Consider the following 16,321-nt stretch of genomic DNA (forward strand, 5'->3'; position numbering starts at 1 on the left):
AAGACCTTTCTCATTCCGTGAGTGATAGGAATGTCTGACACAGAGCTCCTAAACCCCTTCGAATTTCCTCGGTGATATGAATGCCTTTTGTTTTAATAACCAACCCCTTGTTGGGTGCCCACATAGAGGTTGATCAGATAGACCAAGCCATGATTAGAAGCCGGGAACCTTCAGCCCCAACCCCCATCCTTTGGAGAGAGGAGATGGGCTAGAAATGGAGTCGATATTTGGTTACGCCTACGTGATGAAGCCTCCATAAAAACCCGAAGAGTATGGGGCTCAGGGAGTTCAGGCTGGTGAACACGCACACAAGCTGGAACCCCACAGGGACAGAAAACCCTTCCAGACCTCACTTCATAATAAGCCAGTAAATGTAAGTAAGTGTTCCTGAGTTCTATGTACAATTCCAGCACATTATCAAATCCAAGGCGGGAGTCATGGGAACTCCAATTTATAGCCAGTAGGTCAGGTCAGAAACACAGGTGAAAGCCCGCACTTGCAATTGGCATGTGAAACACGAGGGGGACAGTCATGTGGGACGGAGCCTTTAACCTGTGCGATCTGACACTCCCTCCAGATAGATGGTGTCAAAACTGAGCCGAGTCGCAGGATACTGAGCTGGTGTCACAGAACTGCTCAGTGTGTGGAAAACTCACACATCTGGTGTCAGAAGTGTTGCCAATGTGTGTGAGTAAAGGAAAACACAGGAGAGTTCTTCTGAGACAGCATGTCACAGGCAGTGAAATCAAACACTGGAAAAAGCTCTTAGGCGCTGCTTATGACAATTGTAGCAACATTTAACTACGAAATCTGCTGGGTGCAAAGAAGGAAAACATAAGATTTTGTGAAATTATAAACCTGGGTCGGGTTGCCAGATTTTTGCAAATAAAATACATGAGGCACAGTGAAATTTGAATTTCAGATACAGTTGGGGTGGGGGGGAAGTACTATGAGCCTCTCCCACACAACATGTGAGATAGATTTATGCTAAAAAATGATTTGCTGCTTATCTAAAGTTCAGCTTGAACTGGATGTCCTGTATTATTTTCCGGTCACTTGTATTACTTGGGGGAGGGTGGGCTTTACCTAGTCTGAGAGCTCAGGAAAGGGAAGGGAACTGAGGAAGGGAACTAATTTGAAAGGATCGTGAATGATGCTTTCAACGCTTCCAGAAGGAATAAAATGCTTTTAAAAATGACCCCCTGTGACTGCCCTGCATAAGGTCTGATGGTCTGTGTTAGCTTGATTCTAATCCACAGAGATTCTTCTCAGAGCTCTTGACACACTGTCGCTGTGATTTTTGGACTATCTTTCCCATGAGACAGTAAAGGCAGCAAACACATCCTTGCTTATGGTATAGCAAGAAGCCAGCTTACTTCCAGACACACATACCTTAAAGCATTAACAAACATTTTAAGTAAATCAGAAAATCATAAGCTGTATTTCACAGGAAAGCAGACCCTAGTCAAGAAATGCAAGATTGGTATAAAATTAAGCATATTTAATCTCTATCAGGTCTACCCGTCATTTCACATTATGCCCACATGCATAAAATATACAGACGAAAGGGATAAATATGTCATTGGGGCACGGGTCAGTTGTGAGGCCACCCCTGCAGAATTATGGCCAATACCTGGAGATTCAAAACCAAATGCTTATTAATCAGAGACATACTTTTACTATGCTTTCAGATCAGATTCAGAAGCCCCTCATATAAAGTACTACAAACATTTTGAAAGTCACATAAACCTGATCAAATGCTGGAGATGGGCATCTGTCCCCCGGGGAGCAGTTTAATATAACAAGAATTACAAATGAAATCTTTCGGGGTTTAGGAGAAATCTAGGGAAAAGAAATACTTGGGAGAGATCTCTTGAAAGGTCAAAAATGGTGGTACCTACGAATTCTAATCACCTCTAAGCCTACAGTGTATAACAGCTGGAGAAGGTACCTTACATAGCAAGGAACTTACTAGACATCGCCGAAATTCATGTGTTGAAGCCCTAAGCCTCAATATAACTAAATTCATTTGGAGATTGGGCCCTGTAGGAGGTAATTAAGGGTAAAGGCGGTCCTAAGAGTGGGGTGCTAGTTCAATAGGAGTGATGACCTTGCAAGAAGAGGAAAAGAGAGATCTCTTTCTCTCCACCCCTGTCCCACGAGAGGCCACGTGAGCACGCAGTGAGAAGGCTGCCATGGGCAAACCAGGAGGAGAACTTGCACCAGGACCCAATCACGATGGCCGCCCTGATCTCAGAAATCCAGTCTCCAGAATGGTGAGAAAATGAATTTCTGTTATTCAAGCCATTTAGTCTATGCTATTTTGTTATGATGGCCTGAACAGACTAAGACAGAACTGAAATGAAAGCAGTAAGCCTTTTTTCACGAATGCCAGCAACTCAATATATATTTTTCAAATGCCAATGATTTACTGTGTGTGTGAGTGTGTGTGTGTGTGTGTGTGTGTGTGTGTGTGTGTGTGTGTGTGTTGCATAATCTCATCTTTTCAACCCCAGACTGGACCCATTCCGCAACTAATGAAAGGCAGGCTGTTTCTATGCAAGTTCACTAAAACTTATGTGAAACCACAACAGGCAGTCACCATATAGTTTAAGCAAAAGTTAAAATGAGTAGTGAAATTTAAGTACATTTCCCATGCTTCCCCCTTACCAAAAAGTTAGACGTTGGGCCAAAAAGAATCTGAAATCGTGAAATATACACTTAAGAGAATGTTCACAAAGAGCAATGAAAACTCTAACAGCATAGAACTAGATGCTATTTGGAAAATTCCAAGTATCCTTAGTTGCCTGAATGGTGGACCTTTGCATTTGCTCACTTATGAGTCTACATAAAGGTCCCTCAAAAAAATTTTCACCTACCTAAGTAATAGCCTATAATAGAGCTTATGATCTTCAAAAGGCTTGTCGCATTGTTTGCATGACCTGTGTTTTGGCTAAAACAGCCAGTTTAAGACAGCAAAACATTTTCTAAGAAACAATCACTTCAAAGAAACATTCGGGTGGGGACACTCTTTCTTAAACTATTTTTTTTTTCTTTTGAAAATGTTGACATACCATTCAGACCCATTTATATTACTCCCTAAAAGGATGAAATCTTGACCATATAAGCCTTCTGGTATAAAAGAATTTTTAGCTGGAAATCCACTCTTCCTATAGGGCACTGCTTTAAAAAACAAAATAAAACCTAACAGCCAACATGTTAAAAACATCACGAACGTTGCTCAGACTGGAACATTCCCTTCAGGACTCTTGGCATCTCTCATCTGATAGCCAGACTTACATGACAGATCAAATTATAAAGAGACTATTGTGTAATGAATACAGAATCAGAAAAGGAGACTTGGTTAGTTGTACAGAACATGTGATGATATCTATCAAAACAGACTGGATCAAACTGGATCAGCTCCACCATTGAAACCATAATGTTTGGGGCATGTGGGTGGCTCAGTTGGTTAAGCGTCTGACTTTGGCTCAGGTCATGATCTCACGGTCTGTGAGTTCAAGCCCCGTGTCAGGCTTTGTGCAGATCGCTCAGAGCCTGCAGCCTGCTTCGGATTCTCTCTCTCTCTCTCTCTCAAAAATAAACATTGAAAACATTTTTTAAAATTAATACAGAAAACTATAACTTTCAAAGTCTTTTGACCAGACTCCCTTCTCTCTTGGATGGAGAGACTGGGTGGCCAAAATATTTGGTGGCTCATAGATTTTACCAAGTGAACAATTATCTTCCTGGAGATATACAATGTGCACTTGGTAATCATATTATTGAACTTGAAATAACAGAAAGACAATGATACAGAAGGTCAGGAGTCCTGGCTCTGCTGTTACATACATCTCATACACGGGGGGGGGGGGGGGTCCTATATGTTCCCGGGTGTATAATCTACACAATTAATGAGACGAGACTAGGTGATTTGTAGGTACTTTATGGTCTTAATGTTTTAAAATTCAAAGAGTTCTATACTGGAATGATTCAGAGATTGCTTACCACTTGGTGTCAGTAATCTATTGAAGGTCTCTACAAACTGCCATTAACCAGGCTTACAGACCAACAAAATCAAAATTTTGGATTTATTGGGAATTATCTCATTTCCCCTTGTGATCTTATGTCCTGACTTACTCTCATAACTCTGCTTCCAGACGTCCCAACAGGACCACTTATGATTTTGGCAGAATAGGAGCAAAAAGCTGTCTGCAGGAAGCGCACGAGGGCAAGTTCTGTCTCTGATCAGCGAGTGGCTTTCTTCTTCAATAGACTGACCCTTGAGCGCCCAGAGTCAAACTCAGAAACAAAGACAGACGCGGCCTGCTTTTTAGCAAAGGGAGTGTGCTGATGTCCATGCTAGGCAAGCACCTGTGCACTTACCCAGTCCGAGCTGACAACCGTGAACTGCGGTTGATATGGCTCGGGTCGAATTCTTTCCGTGTAAATTTGAACCACTTCTGAGAAATGCAAAAATCGTTTATTCTTTCCTTTCCTCTCAGGCACAATCCCTGAGTCAGAGGAGGGAGCCCCGGCCAGAAAAGAGAATGGCCCCAAGGTCAAGGGAATATCAGGCTAATATGCAGATAACTGGTATTACTTTTTAATGTCAACTAGTCTTGACCCCCCAAGTTGTTCACAACATCTGTACAGGTTGCTGATTTCATTTGCTTTGTATGAAACACCAGATGCCGGCACACAGGCCGTAGAAGCCCGAGTACGAAGAGGAACTCTTCAAAGGTGACCATTCATCAAAGCCAATACCAGAGTGTTAATATAAAAAGCTAAAAAATAAATGTAGGGAAAAGAGCCTGACTTTAGGATCAGACAGATTTGGGTTTAAAACTGCTGTTTGAGGGCACCTGGGTGGCTCAGCAGGTTGAGCATCTGACCCTTGATTTCGACTCAGTTCATGATCTCATGGTTCACGGGTTTGAGCTCCATATCAGGCTCTGTGCTGACAGTGCAGAGCCTGCTGGAGATTCTCCCTCTCTCTCTTTCTCGTTCTTATTCTCTCTCCATATATATATGGAGAGAGAATAAGAACGAGAAATATATATATATGAATAAATAAATATATATATATGAATTCATATATATATATATGAATAAATAAACTTTAAAACAATTTTGAAAAAAACCGCTGCAGTTTAGTAGACGTGAGGTCACAGGTGAGTTGCTTAATATTCTGAGCTTTTCTCCCGTCGGTTCTAAGATAAGATAATAGCATCTGCCTCGCAGGACTGTTGTGAGAAATGATGAGAAGTAAACAAAGAGATGAACAATGGGAAGTCCTGAACTGGAACATAATATATAATCCATAGACATTCCTTCTCTCAACTTCCTTTAGCTAGGAAAAATGATGAAATGATGATATCATTACTACTTGTGTTTCTCTGTTCTTGCCCATATCTTCAAAATATCTCAGCACCATTAAAAATACATTATATCAGCTTATACTATGAGAGCATTCACCCAAAACCACAAATGAATCACAGATACATATGTATGTGTGCATATATTTGCTACTAAAAGGTAGGAAAGAGTCCCAGAAATATTTTCATGTTTCTGAAAACACTAATATATGCTGGAAAAGAACTGTTATATTGGATGCTTTTTGCACCTTGAATGTATTAAGTGGTATATTATTATTTTTATTTTTTAAGTTTATTTATTTATTGAGAGAGAAAAAGAGAGAGAACGCAGGAGAGCAGGGAGAGGGTCAGAGAGAGAGAGGGAGAGAGACAGAATCCCAAGGCTCTGTGCTGTCAGCGTGGAGCCCGGCGCGGGGCTTGAACTCATGAACAGGGATCGTAGCGTGAGCTGAAACGAAGAGTCAGACGCTTAACCGCCTGAGCCACCCAGGTGTCCCAGTATATTATTGTGATTTTTTAAACATCACGGCACCTCAAAAGGTAGTTTGGTAAGTTAACACAGGTAAAACGATTGTGAAAAATATTTTCCCGAGGATTAGCTGGATATTTTCAAAATGACTGGTCTCTTAAATCCTACTTCCAGGTCTCACTGTCTTTAGAAGGTTTTGCTGACAGTTGAGAAAATGTACCTAATTTTCGTCAAACACACAACTGTCTTACTAACACTTCTACGAAGATAGACCGGTAAGAGTCTACTTGGTTACAAGGATGCCGCTCCCTCACCTGCCCGCAGGTTTGAAAATAAAATCTCAAAATCTCTTAGCTGGACTGCGGTGTGAAACTCCTCTCCGGTCCTTTTGCACAAAACCACGCAGAAGGTAGCTGTTTTGCAAATCAACCTTTCACGAAGCTCTCTAGGGATCGACGTCTTTGTGTCAGCCCCCAAACACGCTCGATCTCTAAGACAACCGGAGGATCCGTGATTAACGCGACTTGGTATTTTTCCTCGCATTTACTGTACCCATCAGCAGTGCTTAACGCCCCGCTTCCAGTAAGCGGCTGCCTTCAAAGCTCAAAAACGTCTAGCCGTAAAGAAGGAAAGGGCATCTGTTTTTCCTCCAGACGTAAGAAATGTTTGTCCCGTTCAAAGGAGACGAACGCACGCAGAGTACTGATGCAGGAAACCAGATCACTGTTCTCCATAAGGGTGTGGCAAAATTAGACCGAGGGACCCTTGGGGCAAAACCGTGGGCGGCCGTGAGAAGGGGTCCTGGGCTCAATCTTGGCTCTGGGTCTCTAACTGGAAACCAGACTTCCTAGACAAGGTGTCCCGATCCAGCATGCAAGGCTCTAAGTCCGGGCTCCTGACACCGGCTGTTACTCAGCTCCCAGTGCTCAGCCCTCCTGGCGTCAGAATGAGGACAGTAGAACCCACCTGACAGCGGCTGGAGGAATTACATGAGGATCTGTGGCCTGGGACATAGTAAAAGTGCAATAAATGTTAGCTTACGTATTTGTATAGTATCATCAGTATAAGCACTATCACTACAACCATCGCTTTATTCTGAAGACAAGACAAAACAAAACTTGGGCGGCAAGAAATACACAAGTGGAGAAGTCCAGGAGGAAGAACGGGAAAGGTATGACGATCACGCGGACACCGAAATGAGCACCACAAAAATTAATCAGTTAATTAAAATGTTGGTTGAAGTCCCTTTTCAGCCGACCAAAAAGACTAAGGAGCCGGTCTCTAAATTGCGTCAGTTTTCATTCCGCCTAATACTCAGCACGATCGCAAGTCAGAAATCTCAAGCCTTTTGTTTGAATTTGCTGAGAACGACACAATCTTCAGTGATTCAAGATCTGAACCTGGGAGGTCAAAAAAGGAAAGCACACGTGGATGTATGCAAAGGAGATCAAGGTGTGGGGAGTACTGGCAGAGTAAGAGAGAGGGAGAGCAGAGAGGAAAGTGAGTGTTTTGAGCAGTAATCTAAATACCAAAGAGATCCCACCTGGGCTCCTTGGGAAGACTTGATGGAGGCGACAGACAGGCCGCCTGGTGCGGGCTTCCCCTTGGGGACTGTCACATGTGGTTATTTCCAAGCTGCTGCGCTGGAGGGAAGGTGGCTGAAAGGTGAGCCCTACACACGCAGGCAGCCCACCCGTGGGGAGTCCATCTGAGTTCCAGACTCCACCCCCAGGGGGCTCCGGGCACCCCCGTCTGGGGCCAAAATACGCACAGCAGCCCTGCTCGTGTGACCGCCCCCAACGTCTCTCTCCAAACGGACTGTGCACTGAAAAGGAATCTGAGACGCGGCTCCTAAGGACCGTCTGGGTGCTCCAGCTTTCAGAGCAAGAGGTGCCGGTCGCTGCGGCCTCTCCTTCCCCCAGAGCGCAGCGGAGAACCTTCCCGGCGGGTGTCCAATCTCGCAGCTCGCGTCTGCATCACTCTTCTCTGGGTGGCCTCTCCACACTTTGGCTTCGCCTACCACGCGAAGACGTGCTGCCTCGCAGATCTCCCCCAGGCTCCAGGCCGAGGTATGCTAAGTCCTTCCGGAACTTTCTCCCCGGACGGACTTCCTCCGCTTCCCTGCATCTCACCCCAAACTCAACACGACCCCAGGAAAAGGCATCACCCACCACACCTCCACCCTGCCCCTCCGTTCTGACCTCTTGGGGCATTACACCAGCTAACCAGGTCCAGCCACGGGTAAGGGTCTTAACCTCTCCCTTACTTCCCGTATCCGACTGGTCCTCAAAACTTCATTCTGTGTAATAACCATCTCTGTAGTCTGCTCCTCTTTACGCATTAGGAGCTAAAATCTCTAGACGACCATCTGTTTCCCAAAGTTCATGCAATTATAACTTCCAGGGAGACGAGTTTATTGAGCTCAGAACACCGATCTTTACAGATCACTTACAGTTCACTCCGTTTCTTCCTGCCTCCAAGCTCTTGATCTGTCACTGGCAGATAGCACTTTTGTCCCAAAGACCCGTTTCAAACAGGTCTTACGAGATTAGCTATAAAGTTGGCCCTGCGAGCTCCTGAGTTGGGAGTAAGAAGTAAGCGCAAAGAACTTCTTTTTTTTGTATTTATTATCTACAGGCTCAAATTAAATATAGCTTATAATAAGTCTGTCAGTGCCATTCTGCATAATTAGTCTGAACTCTGGCACTCGTAAGCCTGTTAATACAGAGCTGCCAATACTAATGAATTGAAACGGAGTGCGTGATGCATATTTTCAAATTACAGCAACTGAAATATGCATAAAAATGTACAAAACATCACACCTGGATTGACTCAGTAATTTGTCCCAGTAATTATTTCTGTAATGTCCCTTTTTTTTTCTCTACAAAAGGTTTCATTCGGAGCCATACCCCATTGTTTCCCAACATCAAATTAAAAATTACAGGGCTAATAAGTCACCTACACTTAGAAACTGAGCACTGCCAAGGAAGGGCTGCGGTGTCACATCTGGGTGAGCAAGGGGGCCTAAGGGCTTGGGTCTGTCTGTATCTTCCCACCATTTAGGACACGCAAGAAAAGTAGAGTGCAGTACCCGAGGCGGCTCTCACGTCTCACTCCTTTGGACAAGCCAGCTTAGCCAATGCGAAGGTTCTCAGCTAAAAGAACGGGAGATAGCATTGCAGCACTATGCATATTCTCTTGATTCGGGAAAACAGCACGGCGCGGAGATGCTACTCTCCTGTAGCAGTTCCTGAAGGGTGGTCTGGGGTCCACGGTGTACGCAACTATCTTCAAAGCAATCGTAAGTCATGACGTGCCCTGGCCATGCTTATCCTCTCGCGAGTACGCAGTGGTTTTGCAGAAACTCCATGATCTGTGATATCACGACAGCTTGAACGAGTGCACAGGAGGATCCAGTTGTCTCCTATCAAGCCAGATGTTACAGCGATTTGCAGAACATAAAAACAATGCCACTCATCATAAAATTCTGTTTGGGATAAAGAATATTTCCCCTGAAAATATGTTATTAAGTTAACTCTAATAGGTTTATTTTTTAATCATATAAATAAATAATTATTACAAAAATGTCCCCATTTTAGCTATCATCTATATAAACAAAAGCCTTCTGGGGGCCACAATAATTTTTAAGACTGTAAAAGCCTCCAGAGATCGAAAAGATTGGGAACCACTGTGCAAGTGGCTTTCTGAAGTGTGCAACTTGAGCAGAGATTAAGGATTACATCCTCTGTGACTGTCCTCTGAGGTCCTTTTCCAGCTTTCCTTTTCTTGGCTACAAAACTCCCCTCCTCTCTTCCTTTACCCGGCTAAGTCAATTCAATTTCCAGTTAAATTAATTCAACAGTTATTTCCTTGGAGGCCGTTAGGAGCCATACCCATGGAGATGGGCACTCTTGGGGATCCGAAAGCTCAAAGAGGTTATAATAACCCGAGGAGAGACGTCCACATGGCAAAGATAGACAGTGATACAGAGTCATACGTCATTCAGTACCAGAGTGAAGAACACGAACAGTGAACACCGTTAGCTTTGAGATGAAGAGGACAACGTGGCCAGGGGCTTGGGAGGACAAATCTTTGTCAACGAAGCAATGTCCTTATTTATCCGTTCTCTGTTTACCAAATGGAAAAATGCACACAGGGTGAGTAGAAAAACAATAAACAGACAATGAAATTGGGATGCACAGAAAATATGAGTAGAAAGGTAAAAATGAAGCCAAAGATGAAGCTATAGTAATAATAATAATAATAATAATAATAATAATAATAATAATGTTGAGGTCTAGGAGCAGTTTCATAACCTGCAGAGACTGGTGCAAAATGAGAATGCAAAAAATTAGGTATTTGAGGATAGCAACAAGTGCCAGGTCCTTGTAAGTGCGGACCCCAGTGTGAGGGTACACAGAGCCGAGCCGGCCCAAGGACGTCCTTCTAGGTTGCGGACGCTCGGTCTCAGATCCGACTTTACAGTGACTCAGAAGGCAAAGCAAAGAGGGAAGTGCAATCCGTTTGAAAATTCCCTGTGTTCCTTACTCAGAAGATTGCCCTGAAGAGTGATCAGAATTACATCAGAGAAGAATTGAAAATTCCCAGTGTTTCTTACTCTGAAAATGCCACGAGAAGTGATCAGAAGTACATCAGAACAGAAGGTTAACCTTTCCTAAAAAGGAGATGGGAGAAACTGGAGGTTATTTCACCTACACCCTTTCGTATCTCAGCGCGAGAAATGGAGTCCCAGAGGTGCCACGTGGTTCGACAAGGACACAAAGAGTTCCAGATGAAGGTGAAATTAAAGCCGGGGCGGGTCTCTCTTCCGCCCATCCCCCTTCATTCATTGCCACCAGGTATATAACAACCAGAGACACAGCACGCATTGTTAACACTTGGTGCGCCCCTTACATTGCTTCACACACCCAATTCTTGCAACCACTTTATGGGGGAAGGATTACACAAAAAGAAACGTAGGACAATTACATAACTTGCCCCACGTCGTGCTGTTAGAATGTGAACTTGGGCAATATGCCTCCTGCCCTTCTACTATTTCCCACCTTTCTCTCTGCTCTGCTAGACATAAGTGCCGAAGCATCCTGCCGAAGGACTAAACCCACCCACGGATTCAGAAAACAGAAAGAAACCCTGGATACTGTTTTTCTAGTCCAGCCCCTCATTGTATAAATAAGCAAACTGAGGGCAAGAGCAGGATACATAACTTAATGAGATCACTGCCAGGAGACTGGCAAACTGTGACCGATGCTCATAAATTCATTTTCCCCAAGTTTACTATGCATCAGAATAATCCCGGGGGAATCCCGGGTCCCCTCTCAGACCAGAAGTCCAGATTTCTTGGGACCAGGGCACGAACCCCAGGCTTTTCCTTTCCTCTTTTTACATTTTTTAAATGTTTACTTATTGTTGAGAAAGAGAGAGACAGAGCATGAGCAGGGGAGGGGCAGACAGAGGGAGACACAGAATCGGAAACAGGCTCCAGGCTCCGAGCCGTCAGTGCAGAGCCCGACGTGGGGCTCGAACCCACAAACCATGAGATCATGACCTGAGCCAAAGTCAGATGCTCAACCGAATGAGCCACCCAGGCGTCCCAGAACCAGAGGCTTTTCTAATAGCTCCACAGGTGATACACAGCAGATAGGCAGGTACCAGTCAGTGAGCTGAGCTGGGGTGACGCCCCTGCCCCAAGGTCTCCACTCACCCCCTCCACACCGATCACACCCACCCCTTTCTGTAGCTGGCACTCATGCAAATCACAACACGGCTCCTGTCATACGGTATCTCTGAAGTGGACTGAAATCAATAAACCAGACAGAACCAAAAGTCAATGCCTTAATTCTCTGCGATCTGTTTTTGGTAGATGACAGGCATTTTCAAAGAGGATGGATCGAAATAAATAATAGGAGGCAGAGGCTGATGTGCTTTTGAAGGTGCAAGAGTCACACAGTGGAAGGTAAGAAAGTGTGGGGACTGCGGCTGTGCTGGGCGGGTGTGCAAAATAGGAGGCGTACGGAAAAGTAACCTGCCGGGGAAGACAGTGAGGGCTGGCAGAGGCTGCAAAGACCCCACCTCCGTCCGGAGCCACAAGACACCCAAGCTTCCGGGTCCTGATGGCGGTTCCTCCAAATGCACAGTGATCAAATTTGTGGTGGCTTGTGGGCTGAGAGTACACATGCCAATAAACTTCAAATACACTTACTGGCAGACAATCTTAAAGAGTCATTCACCATCCAGATAACAGGACGTAAACTAAGCGTTTAGAGGTGGCGAACTGATACCTGAAATTTATTTTGGAAATGTATCAAAAGTAAGACGGTTTTCTGGATGGGCAGAGGGATGGATGGAGGGATACACCTATGATAAAACAGGTGGAGAGTAAAAGGTCAGAGGGAAAACCTATGTGGTGCATCTATGGGTGTCAACCCTAGACTCCTCTCGACTTTGCCGTAATTTTGAAAATTCTCATAATAAAGTATCAGAGGGGAAACGTGTTTTATAAAAGTAGCCCAAGCAAGATAGCGTTGTGTCTGCAGCCTGGAAACCTCTGTACTTAGGAACAAAATTAAGACTTGGCTCCATAGATAAACAGTTTAAAGCTGGAGGGGAAAAAATAAGTTTATTCCTCATGCATTCCTTAAAAGCAGCTTCTTCTCAACCGCTGGTACCCAAGTTTGTTCCTTCCCCTCTGGAGGAAAAACAGGACACTGGGGTTTCACACCAGGAAAATCAATTTCCTCCCACAAAAGACAGAACTAATTGGGGTAGAAAATTATCATTTACTCCTTATTAATAAAGTCCGCATGGATTATCTATAAATAAAGTGTACATTAGGCTCAGATGGCCGCTCCTGGTTTCAGTCCTAATCCAAGGATTTAGAAAATCAAATCTGGGCAAGAACTTTCTTTTTTACACCGATTTCCAAGAAACAAATGTAGTAAAGAACACACAAAGACAGCTAATCTGTCTGGAGACGAACAGTTCATTTCTTCCTGGTTCCGACCCCCAGCTCCTAAAGGCTGCCTTCCAGGCTGGGATCCCAGTGTGCATGCCTCATTCTGCCTTTACAATTCCTGAATTCCTGCCCAAACACTCCCTACCTGGAGAAGCCCAAGATTTCCTTGGGCATCTCAAGAGCCCCAGCACAAATGGAATGAACACCAGCACTTCCCAGAGAATACTTTTCCTGACCCCTGAGCACATAACACACTATGAAAGGGGCTTCATTCTTTTAAGCAGGCCTATATATTTCTGTGGCGGAAGGTGACCAACAAGGCGAATGCAACAAGAGCTCATTTTCAGATAAGACTGAATTCTTTCTTCCTTTTAAATTAGTATTGAGCTCTTGGGTAAAGAAGAGGAATGGCCATAACTGATACAGATTTATTCTGTTTTAGGAGACAGTGTTTCCTACTTCTTGGATTATTTTAGTTCATATTTATCTTGACTTACCATCCCTTAGTGAAAAATTAGAGCTTGTTCCTTACAATAACTCCTTTTATTTATTTATTTATTTATTTATTATTGTTATTCTTTAATGTTTTTATTATTTCTTTTTGAGAGACAGAGCGTGAGCAGGGGAGAAGCAGAGAGAGAGGGAGACAGAATCGGAAGCAGGCTCCAGACTCCGAGGTGTTGGCACAGAGCCCGACGCGGGGCTCGAACTCACGGACCGCCAGATCATGACCTGAGCTGAAGTCGGACACTTAACCGACTGAGCCACCCAGGTGCCCCAGAATAACTCGTTTTATTAACACCATCCTTCAACCAAGAAGGAATCAAATGTCTTAGCATCCATTTGCTTTGTGTTGGACATTCCTTCTCAACACCTATGTTTAATTCAACAGTATACTGATCTATCTAATAGTTACTTCTACAATGATTTCATCAATTGTGCCTATGTAAGGAAGCTCTATAAAAACCAAATAAAAACCAGGGTTCACAGAGCTTCCTGGCTGGTGAACACAGAGATTTCAGCAGAGTGGCCCTCTTGGTGAGGGAATGGAAAAGCCGAGCACCTCCCCCATACCTCGCCCTCTGCCTCTCTTCTATCTGGCTGTTGCTGAGTTTCATTCTTTTATAATAAACCAGCCATCTAGTAAGTCAACTGTTTCCTAACTTCTGTGAGCAGCTCTAGTAAATTCATCAAATTAACCAAATCAAGGAGGGGGTTGTAAAGCCTCCAACTTATACCTGGTTGGTCAAAAGCACTGGTAATAACCCGGGCTTGCGTTGGCATCTGAATTTGGGGCAAAGGGTCAATTGTGTGACTGAGGACTTAGCCTATGGAATCTAAAGATACAGGTTTGAGTGCCAGAATTGAGTTGAACTGAAGGATGCCCAGCACATGCTGGAGAAAATCCGCCCCAATGCGCGCGCACACACACACACACACACACACACACGCACACACAGCACACACCCTTTGGAATTAGTGATCCGAATTTTAGGTTTAAAATTCCAGTAGCAGGATTGTGTACAATAAAAAGAAAATAATAAAAATAATTGCTAATGCATTTAAAAGGTGGGGGAGAAAAAGAAAAAAAAAATCTGTCCACAGGAATCTGTTATAGATAGAACTTACTGATCAGAATGCTCCGAAATAAATACAGAATAGTAACAACACTATTTAACAGCTGGAGTTCGTGGGATTTGTTTTTCCTTACTAATAACCTAAAGTATTAGTATTTTCTAACTTCAGGTATGTTGAAACTATCACTAACATTAGAAGTTAAACCTTGGGGACCCAGAAAGAAAAAATAGTATATAACTACTAGGGGTCCTGAGGTACTCAAAATATAAACTACAATTACTACAATATCAAAATTATAGCATCATGGCTTTTGACAGCTCACCTATTATACCAGTGACCTATCCACTCATGGCTGAGCTTAGTATTGATTTGTTTACTGTACCCTGTTCCTGTAAGGCCAAAACCTCTACTCTGTCTGTTATTGGAATCCTTTTTATCAAATCATCCTCAGCAAAAAGGACTCCTGGTTCTTAGACTCTACCTCTTAAAGACACTTGAGGGAGATAAAGTGACCACTCAGCACTCACTTGCTTTTCAACACTATGTTGTATCAGGAAGTAAAAAGGCAAAATATAGGATCATAATAAATCTCAGATTAATGGTCCATCTGGTAGTGATGTCAAGGAGAACCCTGTAGAAGAATGTTTGCCTCCTCAACAAAACCTACTAAAATCCTACTAAAACCTCCTAAAAATCCTACTCTCCTCTAGCTAGGGCTTTCCTTCAGCATTCAAAAATTGCCTTGAGTTTATATATTTCTAGTATATAATGAATCAGGACTTGTACTCCTAGAAGTTACTTTGCATCTAGTAAAGCACCCTTTCTTATAATTTCTAATAAGATGAGATCCTCCATATCTCAAATTCTATTACTCTGTGGGCTTGGTGAGCAGTTTGTGTTCATTCTTCTCACCTTCAATTTCACTATCAACCCAGTAAAATCTAACTTTCAACATCACTTGGCAGAATCTGCTTTCACAAAGATCGTCAATAATTTCTAGTTTCCAAATTAAAATAGGTTTTTCATCAGTACTTCTATTATAAGACGTTTCTGTTGAATGTGATCATGCCTTCTCTATCAAAAGACAATGTGCCTGACTTTCTTGAAATCTCACCTTTCTGGGTCTCTGTACCCCACCTGACTGTCCTTCTGATGTTACTCATCATTCCAGTCCTTTGTCAATCATCAGATGTCCATGCCAAGGGTTCCATTCTTAGCCTTTGCCTATTTACTGCTTTCCCGAATCTGTACCTCCAACGCAGACTTCTCTGTTGGGTTACGAACATATATATCCTATTTTCTGTCATTTATATGTATATATGCACAGACACTGTAACTCCTGCTTTTATTCAAATCCATTTTCATATCTAGCTTCCTTTCTCCACTTGATTCTCTACAACTAGAAAACTGAATACTGGGAGCCCTGAAAATCTTGCTAAATGTCTCCAACTCTAGGCCCCCCCTATTCAGGCCCATTCACTGTTGGGGTTTCAAGAGACATTCTAGAAACATGGTCTATGAAGATGATCTGCATCAGAAGTACCAAAAGTGGGGACACAATAAAAATGCAGAAACCAATTTGCTTTTGGTTTGTAAAAAGTGAAGATTTGACTGAATACCATCTGGTCTAGATCATTTGTAAAAGATTTTAAATTAAAAGCTTAGTTCCAAACATGGAATAGTCCATTTCTTTGTTTCAAACTGCTAATTTAGTTATTTTGGGAACGATTTCTTCCCAAACTAATTAACAACTAAATGATTACTAACTCTCAATATAAACCTTATCAAAACAGTTTTGAAAGATGAAATACATTTCATCCTCTTGACCATATATCTATTTACCTTTTCAAATTTGAATATGTGGGTTGTGATCAGAATTTAAATAAGACTAGTAACTTTGTTTTAGACATATATGTGTGTATG

The 16,321-nt window shown here is 43.0% G+C and overlaps 1 protein-coding gene across 1 annotated transcript in view; it reads right to left on the minus strand.

The window, feature by feature from the left end:
- PRKG1 (protein kinase cGMP-dependent 1) overlaps nt 1-16,321 on the minus strand; it is a 1,154,193-nt gene that overhangs the window by 508,594 nt on the left and 629,278 nt on the right. The gene's annotated exons all lie outside the window — the stretch shown is intronic.

Source organism: Lynx rufus, unplaced genomic scaffold, assembly GCF_022079265.1.
Source record: "Lynx rufus isolate CCGP_SWC_20201006 ecotype Redwood Valley unplaced genomic scaffold, mLynRuf1.p SCAF_25, whole genome shotgun sequence".
Classification (NCBI taxonomy): Eukaryota; Metazoa; Chordata; class Mammalia; order Carnivora; family Felidae; genus Lynx; species Lynx rufus.